Here is an 11,424-nt window from a genome sequence, read left to right as displayed (position 1 = left end):
CAACTAGCGATGCATGTGATGCCCCCATTGCTGTAACTCCTCACCAGCATTTGGGGTGATCAGTTTTTTTCTTCCTTGTGGTTCCAGTGCTGTGAAATGGTACCTCATCGTGGTTTCAGTAGGCAATTCTCAGGCTGCTTATAAAACAATGCCCTTCCTGTGTAATTTTTTTTTTTGGTACTTGTATGCTTACTCTTTTGTAAAATGCCTGGTCCAGGCTTCCTAATGTTAATAAGCCCTCGAGGCCATAGAATCCCCTCTAAGTGGCCCTTCCCCTCCACCATTATTGGAACCGTTTCACAGAGTCACGGTTTGCTTTTATGTACCCATGTTTTCTGTACCTAGGTTTTCATTGCTCTGCAGCTTTACTATGACGCATCCAGGTGTGTGTCCTGAATCTAGGGAACCACGGCTCTCCTCCCTTCTGGAAAATTACCAGCTATTTCCTCTTTGAATATTGTTCTTCTGCCATTTGACCAGTATCTCCTTCACAAACTCCCACGAGATGCAGTTTTTATATTTTTGGTCCATGCCTTCTGTCTCTTCACCTTTCCTTTACCTTTCCTTCCTCTTTATCTCTCTGGGAGACAGTCTCCGTAATTTCTTTTCTCTCTCTTCCCATATGCTAATTCTCTATTCTGGTGGGTCTAATTGGTTCTTTCAAAATTACATGAACCTTTTCTTCCAGTGGTTCTATTTTCCACTTTCAGAAATTTCACTTGACCCTTTGTGAGATTTGGTTGTTTCTTCCCTGGGATTGTTGATATCCTCCCCTCTACTTAAACACGTTAAACACTTTTTAAATAGTTTGCACCTGGCAATAAGTCTTTGGAGGTGTACATGTTTCGTTTTTTTTAATTATGAGCATGTTAGGGAGGGCTTTATCAGTAGGAACCTTCTTAAAGCCTCCGTTAAGGGTGGCCTCCTCCAGAAAGGATTTGACTTGCATTTGCCCCACGTCTGGGATTCTGCCAGAATTCATTGAGCCATAACGATAGTGTTTGTCAGAACTCCAAAGGCACATGTGGGCAGGATTGTGACTTCAGGTTCTCAAAGGAGCCTTCCCACACCTCAGCCAGACCCAAGGCCAAGAGATGCAAGTTTCCTTGTCGTCTCCCCTGCCCCTGTGGTAAAACAAAACCAAAAACAAAACAAAACAAAAACAAGACAGTTTTTCACCGAGGGCCTTATTTAGCAAGCATCAGGGATTGATACAGAAGTCTCAGTTGTCTATTAATCTCTGGCTCTTTTCCAGCTCATCATTTAAATATCACATTTAAATGATATTTATAATAATTTTTCTCAAATATCTGTGTGTGTTTGGAATGGGAGTTTTTCACTAATCTATTCCAAATAGTGTCCAAATAAAAAGCGTCAGTGACCCCTAAACGTGTAAATCAGACCAGGCCCACTCAGTAGTAGTCAGATGATGCCTAAGCTACTCTGCAAGGTTTGAGACAACTTGCACTCCCATCCTGTTGCCTTGGTGGGGCTGGTTAGAGAGATGGCTCCTCTGGGCCTCTGTGCCACTCCAGAGAGTCTCAGAGCCTCTCCATATTGTACTTCCAGCAGGATAGGCAAAATTCCTATATGGCAGATCAGAGCTTTCAAGAAGCAAGGCGGAAGACACCTTTCCTCTTAAAGGTTAGATCTGTAATTCACATAGCATCACTTCCACCATCTTTCATTAGCCAAAATAATCACATGCGTGCCCAGAGTCAAGAGCAGGGGCGGGGGAGAGGATGTGTGGGAGGGGGTGGAGACAGGACCTCTCAGTGGGAAGTGTCGAGGACTGAGCAGCCTTCCCGAACGTGACACACAGTGTCATGCAACACACATTCTTTGAGATGCTACTGGGTGCCACACACTGGGTATGCCCACACAACAAAGTCTTTGGTTCACTGGTCCAGGGTGGCAAACTCTCGAATTGTTTTCCACCTCTCTTGCCCCTAGTAGAGTGACCTGGCCCATGTAGCAGAGCCCTCCAATCCAAGGCAGAGCCTTCACCTCCCTTAGGAATCCCCTAAAACCTGACACTTCAATTGTCATCCATCCCTCTCCACAGGCCTACAAAAGTACATATCCAGAGAGTCATAAATAGGGCAGGTTTGAGGCCACGAAAAGACTTTAGGGAGAGGAGGCGGGAAGCACGAGCAGCCCCATACATAAGCCATCCCAACCTTTTAGAGTTTGTTCATGGCAAACACTTGCTTACAAATCTCGATTTGAACCAATTACACAGCGGAGATCAGGGTAGGTGAAGTAATCGATGCCGCATTTCATTTTATATTTACGTATTTCCTGTCAAGCAGGTTAATCCGAAGAAGAATGAGCCTCTGATAGGCTCAAACATTCAAAGGCTTTTAACACATCTGGTGGACCAGCAATCGGAGTGAAATTCAAAAGATCAGCCAGGGTCCTGGTGTCAGACGTAGGCCAGTTGCTATGTGATCATCTTGGGTAAGGCCATTCACTTTTCTGGGAAGACCCTACTTGGGAAATAACTCTGAATTCCTAGAAGGGATAGAATTCACTAAGCCAGTCCAGTTATCTAAACGAGCACGATAACGATGCCTACTATTCATTCCTAAAACAAAAATTCCCAGTTGTGTATGACAAAATACCTGGTCAAGCATCAAGTCCACACATAGTCCTATGGTCCCTGCCTAACTATGACCCCCAAGGGCTGCTCACCATTACTTCTTGTAGTAAGATCTTGGAAGCAGAGGTAGTTAAATTATGGACAGGTTTCAGGATTATCATGTCCAGAAGAATCATGGGTTACAACAGAAGCTGTGAGGGACAAGACTGACCGTGTCACAACCCTCAGATGGTCGCTAGACAGCATGGCAAGGACTGAATTGATGACCATCTGGAGATGAGTCCTAGTGCTCTCTTGTCCCACTAATGTCCTCCTCATGGATCGACCAAAACCCACCTGTGATCCTGGATTTGTTTTTAAAGTACCTCATAATAAGAAGAAAAGAGGATGTGGCCACTTTTTCAAGCTTTCTCCTCCCTTCCCAACACTCACTCTGTTCTTATCCAGGAGTGACAGACCATGATCAAAGAGGAGGGGGGCTATGATGGGTCCAAAATCAGGACCAACCCCATTTTATTGGCTCAGGTCTGGTTAACTGGGTTTTCATCCTGCCAAGTCAATGTGCTGCATTTTGTATTCGGGGTCATGCACTTGAGGTAAAAGAAAAAAGAAATTACTTCAACTTCAGACAGCTTGAAGAAAAAGATGGGGAGGTGCAAATCACCTTATGTCTCTTAATTCATTGCCACTGTTTTCTTAATCTGATGGAGAAGACAGGAGACATGTCTGCCCTAGTCTTGGGAACATGGCTTTAAATCACTATAATTACAAGCAAACAAACGATACTAATTTAAAAAGCGTGTAACGGGCAAAGAAACACACCAATTTACTCTTCAATCTCCGAGGATGAACACCAGGAAGTCGATTATGGGCTCATTTGGGGGTCCACCTACTCCAAGTGTAGGTCAATGGCTGCAGGTAAGGGGCTGCAAGTTGTTCATTAGCTCAGAGGAGAGTGAGACTTGGCTGCTCTCAGTGGAAGCTGTCATCATTCTAATGATGCGTAACAGCAGGTCATGAAAATCTACCTTTCAGAAACAAAGGATAATAGCCTGGAAAAGAAAAGAATCAGAGAAATATGAACTAGTTATAACAGTAACTCCAGTTTCTAGGGAGATCGAAGTAGGTATTGTTGTTTCCTATCATTTTGATTTAGCTACTTCTGTTCTGTGTTTGCATCCTCAGTCATGTGCTTAGATGAATTCCTTAATAGGTGACATGTTGATAAAAGTGTGCTTGGGGTATGTTTGTTCTATTAATACCATTTCCCCCATTTTCGTGCTTGTAATTTGTCAGGTACAGCAGTAAAGTCCGTTCTCTTAGTTGGCCTTTTCAGTAAAACGCATCATTAGATTATAATTGCTCATTTAGGCCCTTTGGTCCCCATTCAGCCACGGAGCCAACAATCAGATGTACACACTCCTCCTTCTGGGCTTCAACAACCAACTCCGCTTTTCTTCTTTCCCTCCTAGATTTCAGGCATGTCAGTCATACTCACACTCCAAGTCTTCATCCCATGGCCCAGTTATGATCCGTTGTTTAAGCTGTTTCACCAACGATCCTATTTGCTTTCTGAATTTACAAACGCAAAGCACAACAAAAGATACCCTAATGGATTCACTTTCCTAAAATGACTTCTCACATATTACAATACCTGTGAGACCAATACACAAGGATAACGCTGGTGGGAAAAATGTGTATGTGATACAGAGAAACACTGGCATTTCGAAGCAGAATTAATTAGCATGATAGAAATTAAGAGATCAAGAGAAATGTATTTTGTTCTAACTGCTCCACAGTTCTTAGTCTGAAAAGGTGCATAGGTCTGAAAAGAGCCTTTGGTCTCCAAAATTTTTGTTTCAGACCTGTGAGATTATCTCAAGGCACCACCTAAAAGGATTTACTTACAGTTGATTTCATGGTAGGTTGTCTCAGTTTCCTAAGGCAGCATACTCTTTTTAAAAAATCCTCTCATAAGATTTTTCTCATATTCCAGAATAATAACAAGTACTAATTCTGATGGGGGAGGGGTCCTTTGCCCTGAATCCTAACTCCAATGATCCAGTGGAGTGCTCTGGAGGTAATGGCTCATCAGCGTTATTGTACATTTGGCCAAACAATTCAGGGAATCTCTTGAGTATTCTGCACTGTCCCCCATTCTTTCCCTTAAGCAAGTGGGGCTCTACAAAAGGTGAAATCGTCTGTGAGTTCAATCTCTCCCAGCAGAGTCCCATGGTTCTTCTGCTGGGTTCAAGAAAAGCTTTATCTTTTGTAGTTTATCCATCTTGTGTCTCATGTGACTGAGAATGAGATTCCTTACAGGTTTCTAGATCCCATCCAAAAAAAAAAAAAAAAAAAAAGATTTTCCAAGTGTTTTAAAAATGCAAAGGAACACTTAACACTATCGACCTAACATTGGGCTTTAAAAAACACACCATAATTCGTTTCAGATGATTGAAATCACAGTGTATGTTCTCTCACCACAGCGAGAGAATCTAGAAATCAATTGTTTATGAGGCAACTGGAAAATATCCAACTGCTTTGAAATTAGGTAATGAGTGTATAGCAAAAGAAACAAGTAAAAATCCATAGAACCAGAAAAAATCCAAATGAAAATAAGAAAATATAGCCTAACAATAATATTAACACTGAAATTGCTTGAGGGGGGGAAAAAAAGGATTCATCTGTTAACTGACCACCACTGTTTTCTTAATTTCTTGGAAAGGGCAAGAGATTTGTCTATTAGTGGGTCCGCATTCATATCCTTATTCACCAGGATTATAAGCAAGCAAGCAAACAACTACAGGCAAAGAGTCACACACTGTTTCTCTCCAATCTGCATGCTGAAAATCACTAGAAGGTTTGTTCTTTTTTCGCAACCTCCCCACACCTTGGGTCAGTGGAGCTAGTCGGGGGCTGCCAGTCTTCCACTGGATGAGCCAGTGAGGACTGTGGTGTTGGCTGCTCTCATTAGAGGATCGAATCACCCGTGCCTAATTGCAGGTCACAAAGGTTTTTGTTTTAAAAAAGATTTAGGCAGGAAGAGACAAATATCAGAAAAAAACTGAGTGAATTCAGAGAGTACTTTCAGACACCAAGGAGTTCAAATGTGAATTGCTTCCTGAATATGGGATTTAGCTATTTCTGTAAACTGTGTGTCCTCATTTATATGTGCAAATGAATTCCAAATAAGGGATAGGTTGCAAATGGGATATGCTCGATTATGTGCTTCTGCAGTTATATCTGTTGTCACATCACACGTAAAGAAACTCTGGATGGGGGGGGTTAAGATGGCAGAGGAGTAGGGGGACCCTAAGCTTGTCTCATCCCTCGAACACAGCTAGATGGTTATCAGATCATCCTGAACACCCAAGAAATGAATCGGAGGCCTGAGAGAACCACATCTGTAAGTCTACAAGTAGAAGAGCGAGCACCTTTTGGAAGGTAGGAGGTGCAGAGAGTTGAAACGGGGGAGATATGGTTGTGGAGACAGGGGTGGGGAGGGAGACTGCTTACAGAGGCTGCCACAGAGTGTCATAAGCAGTGGAGTGCAAAATCTGAACTTTTAGAAGCCTGCTACCACGGAGGACATGCCTGGCTTAAAGGTGCTCACGCGGCAAAGTGGGGTGGAGTCCCAGCAAGGTCCAAGGATCCCCGGGGTCCCAAGAAGAATGGGTGGTGCCATCCCGCTGCACTATTCCCACGCATAATAGCACGGAAGCCAGCTGGGAGCTGTGGGTCTTGGTGCCAGCTTTCTGCGCTGTTTCGCCAGAAACTGAACCACCAGGCAGTCATGCAACCGCTTTCCTGGGACCGGCCAGCAAATGGCAAAAGTGCAACAAGACCCTACCCTGGAGGGATAGCATGGATCTGTGCCCCAGAGTCCCCAAAACTTGGAGTTTTGAAACTCAGTCACATGCCTGAGATTAAAAAGCTCGGACACAGGCAGGGTGAACCCAGGGTTCAGACGGAAACCGGGGACACAAGCAGGGGGCTAGATTGTTCTCCGAGAGGGCTCACTGAAGAGCCCTCTTCAACTCCGGGGCTAGAGAGTGGGGCGCCATCATATTCATCGCACCCATCAGCCCTGAAAGCCTTCAGGGAACAAAACGGTGCCACCTAGTGGAGTCGGGAGCTGACCAAGTCCGGGTCCCCTGTGCCCTAGGGGCGCATTTCCACTGAAACAAGCCCCCTGAGAATCGGCACAGCAAGACCCTCCCCCAGAAGACCGGCACAAACCACTCCATGGCACCAAGTCTACTGATCACAGAGTGCTACAAAGCTTCAGCTCTAGGAGAAATAGGATCTAGCTTCCTTTTCACTTGTATTCTTTATCTTTTTATTATTGTTTTTCCTTACTATTCTTTTTTTTAAATTCCCTTTCTAAAATTTTTATTAATTTGTTATTTTTATTTTTTATACATTTATTTATTTATTTATTTATTTATTTATTTATTTATTTTAGTGCGGAGGGGCAGAGGAAGAAGGAGAGAATCCTCAAACAGACTCCCCGCTGAGCACGGAGCCTGACTCAGGACTCAATCTCAGGACCCTGACATCATGACCTAAGCTGAAACCAAGAGCCAGATGCTTACCTGACTGAGCCACCCAGGTGCCCCAAGTATAAATTTAAAAAATTTTTAGACATATATATTTTATTTTTTGCTTATTTTCAGTTTTGTTTTCTTTTCTTTTTTTACCTTTTATTTTGGGATCTAGATTCTTTTAACAAGCCAACCGAAACACACCCAGGATCTAGGTTTTTTGTGGGGAGGGTTGTTTTTTCCCTTTTTTGTTTCTTTGGTTTTTGTGTTGTTTTTTCATTTCGGGGGTTCTTTTTATCTACTTTCTTTAATTTTCTGGACAACACGGCAAGACAGAGAAATTCACCCCAAAAGAAAGAACAGGAAGTAGAACTCACGGCCAGGGATTTAATCAATACAGATATAAGTAAGATGTCTGAACTAGAATTTCAAACAACGGTTATCAGGATACTAGCTGGGCTTGAAAAACTCATAGAAGACACTAGAGAATCCCTGACTACAGAGATAAAACAACTAAAGTCTAGTCAGGCTGAAATAAAAAATGCTACAAACGAGATGCCATCCCACATGGAGGTCATAATAACGAGGATGGATGAAACCGCGGAGCAATTCAGTGATATAAGTGATAAAATTATGGAAAAGAAAGAAGCTAAAAAGTAGAGGGAAAGAAAGGTAATGGACCACGCAGGTAGACTTAGGGAACTTAGCAACTTATTAAAACGTAATAACGTTCATGGCATAGGAGTCGCAGAAGATGAAGAGAGAGAAAAGGGGGCATGAGGTTTATTCAAACAATTAGAGGTGAAAACTTCCCTCATCTGGAGAGGAACGCAGACATCAAAATGCAAGAAGCAGAGAGAACCCCCTTGAAATTCAACAGAAGATGACCATCGCCAAGGTGTATCATTGTCAAATTCACAAAATACACAGACAAGGAAAGAGTCCTGAAAACAGCATAGAAAAAAAAAAAAAGTCCTTAACCTACAAGGGAAGACAGATCAGATTCACAGCAGATCTGTCCACAGAAACGTGGCAGGAGGGCAGAAGCGAGTGACAGAAAATATTCAACATGCTGAATGGGGAAAAATATGCAGCCAAGAATGCCTTACCCAGCAAGGCTATCATTCAGAATAGAAGGAGAGATAAAGAGTTTCCCAAATATATTCTCCCATTCCGTGGGCTGCCTCTTAGTTTTTTTGACTGCTTCCTTGGCTGTGCAGAAGCTTTTTATCTTGATGAAGTCCCACAAGTTCATTTTATCTTTTGTTCCTCTTGCCTTTGGAGCACTGGGTGTTATACGCAACTAATGAATCATCGAACTTTACATCAAAAACCGGGGATGTACTACTGTATGGTGACTAACATAATATAATAAAAAAATACTAATATATAAAAAAAAAGAGTTTCCCAAACACAAACTAAAGGAGTTCGTGACCACTAAACAAGCCCTGCAAGAAATTTTAAGGGGGATTCTTTGAGTGGAGAAAAAGAGACCAAAAGCAACAAAGACTAGAAAGGACCAGAGAACATTGCCAGAAACACCAACTCTACAGGTAATACAATGGCACTAAATTCGCATCTTTCAACAATCACTCTGAATATAAATGGACTACATGCTCCAATCAAAAGACATAGGGTATCAGAATGGATAAAGAAACAAGATCCATCTACATACTGCCTAAAAGAGACACATTTTAGACCTAAAGACACCTACAGATTGTGAGGGGGATGGAGAACCATCTATCATGCTAATGGACACCAAAAGCCATACTTATATCAGACAAACTAGATTTTAAAACAAAGGGTGTAACAAGAGAAGAAGAAGGGCATTATATCCCAGTTAAGGGTTCTATCCATCAAGAAGATCCAACAATGGTAAATACTTACGCCCCTAACTTGGGAGCACCAAATATATACATCAATTAATAATAAACATAAAGAAACTCATGGATAATAATACAATAATAGTAGGGGACTTTAACACCCCACTTACGACAATGGACAGATCATCATCTAAGCAGAAAGTCAACCAGGAAACGTGGCTTTAAATGACAACACTGGACCAGATGGACTTAAGAGACGTATTCAGAACATTTCATCCTGAAGAAACAGAATACACATTGTTCTCAAGGGCACATGGAACGTTCTCCAGAATAGATCACATACTGGGCCACAAACCAGCCCTCAACAAGTACAAAAAGATCGAGACCATACCATGCCTATTTTCAGACCGCAACACTATGAAGCTTGAAGTCAACCACACACACACACACAAAAATGGCAAGACCTCAAATACGTGGAGGTTACAGAACATCCTACGAAAGAACGAATGGGTTAGCCAGGAAATTAAAGAAGAAATACAAAAAACACATGGAAGCAAATGAAAATGAAAACACAACAGTCCAAGACTTCTGGGATGCACCAAAGGCAGTCTTAACAGGGAAGTATACTGCAATACAGGCCTAATTCGATTACCAAGAAAAGTCTCAAAGACACAACATAACCTTACATCTAAAGTAGCCAGAAAAGGAACAGCAAAGAAAGTCTAAAGCCAGCAGAAGAAAGGAACTAATAAAGATTAGAGCAGAAGTAAACCATATAAAAACAAAACAAAACAAAAAAATCAGTAGAACAGTTTAAGAAAACTATGAGCTAGTTCTTCAAGAGAATTAATAAAATTGACAAACCCCTAGCCAGACTTATCAAAAAGAAAAGAGAAAGGACCCAAATAGATAAAATCACGAATGAAAGGGGAAGGATCACAATCAACACCACAGAAATACAAACAATGATAAGAGACTACTATGAATAATTAGATGCCAACAAACTGGGCAACCTGGAAGAAATGGACAAATTCCTAGAAACCTACAAACTTCCAAAATGGAAACAGGAAGATACAGGAAATTTGCACAGACCCATAAGCAGCAAAAAAATTGAATCAGTAATCAAAAAATCTCCCAACAAACAGAAGTCCTGGGCCAGATGTCTTCCCAGGGGAATTCTACCAGACATTTAAAGAAGAGTTAATTGCACACCGATGTTTATAGCAGTGATGTCCACAATAGCGAAACTGTGGAAAGAGCTGAGTTGTCCATCGACAGAGGAATGGATAAAGAGGAAGTGGTATATTGGGGAGCCTGGGTGGCTCAGTCGTTAGGCGTCTGCCTTCAGCTCAGGCCGTGATCCCAGGGTCCTGGGATCGAGCCCCGCATCGGGCTCCCTGCTCTGCTAGGAGTCTGCTTCTTCCTCTCCTACTCCCCCTGCTTGCGTTCCCTCTCGCGCTGGATATCTCTCTCTCTGTCAAATAAATAAATAAAATATTTTTTTTAATGAAGAAGTGCTATACATATATATACACAATGGAATATTACTCAGCCATCAGAAAGGATGAATACTTACCATTTACATCAACATGGCTGGAACTGGAGGGTATTAGGCTGAGAGAAATAAGTCAATCAGAGAAAGACAATTATCATATGGTTTCACTCGTATGTGGAATATGAGAAACAGCGCAGAGGACCGTTGGGGAACAGAAGGAACCTGAATGGGAAGTCATCAGGGAGGCAGAAAAACCTTGAGAGACTCTTAACTATAGGAAACAAACTGAGGGTTGCTGGAGGGGAGGTGGGTGGGGGGATGGGGAAATTGGGTGATGGGCATTAAGGAGGGCACATGATGTGAGGAGCCCTGGGTGTTATACGCAACTGATAAGTTATTGGACACTACATCTGAAATTAGTTAGCCAATAACTTGGCTAATTGAATTTAAATTAAAAAATAAAATAAAGAAGAGTTAATACGTACTCTTCTCAAACTGTTCCAAAAAAATAGAAATGCAAGGAAAACTTCCAAACACATTCTACAAAGCCAGCATTACCTTGGTTCTAAAGCCAACGACCTCACTAAAAAGAATTACAGGTCAATATTCCTGATGAACAGAGATGTCAAAATTCTTAATAAAATAGTAGCAAATTGAATTCAACAGTACATTAAAAGAATTATTCACCACAATCAAATGGAATTCATTCCTGGGCTGCAGAGTTGGTGCCTCAATATTCGCAAATCAGTCAATGTGATACACCACATTATTAAAAGGATAAGAACCGGATGATCCTGTCCTTAGATGCAGAAAAAGCCTGTGACAAAATACAGCATCCTTTCTTGATAAAAACCCTCTATAATGTAAGGATAGGTGGAACACACCTCAACATAATAAAGGCCATATACGAAAGACCGACAGCTAATATCCTCAATGGGGAAAAACGGAGAGCCTTTCCCC

The sequence above is a fragment of the Ursus maritimus genome, assembly GCF_017311325.1.
Source record: "Ursus maritimus isolate PB19 chromosome X unlocalized genomic scaffold, ASM1731132v1 scaffold_X1, whole genome shotgun sequence".
NCBI lineage: Eukaryota > Metazoa > Chordata > Mammalia > Carnivora > Ursidae > Ursus > Ursus maritimus.
Note: the sequence above shows the minus strand (reverse complement) of the source record.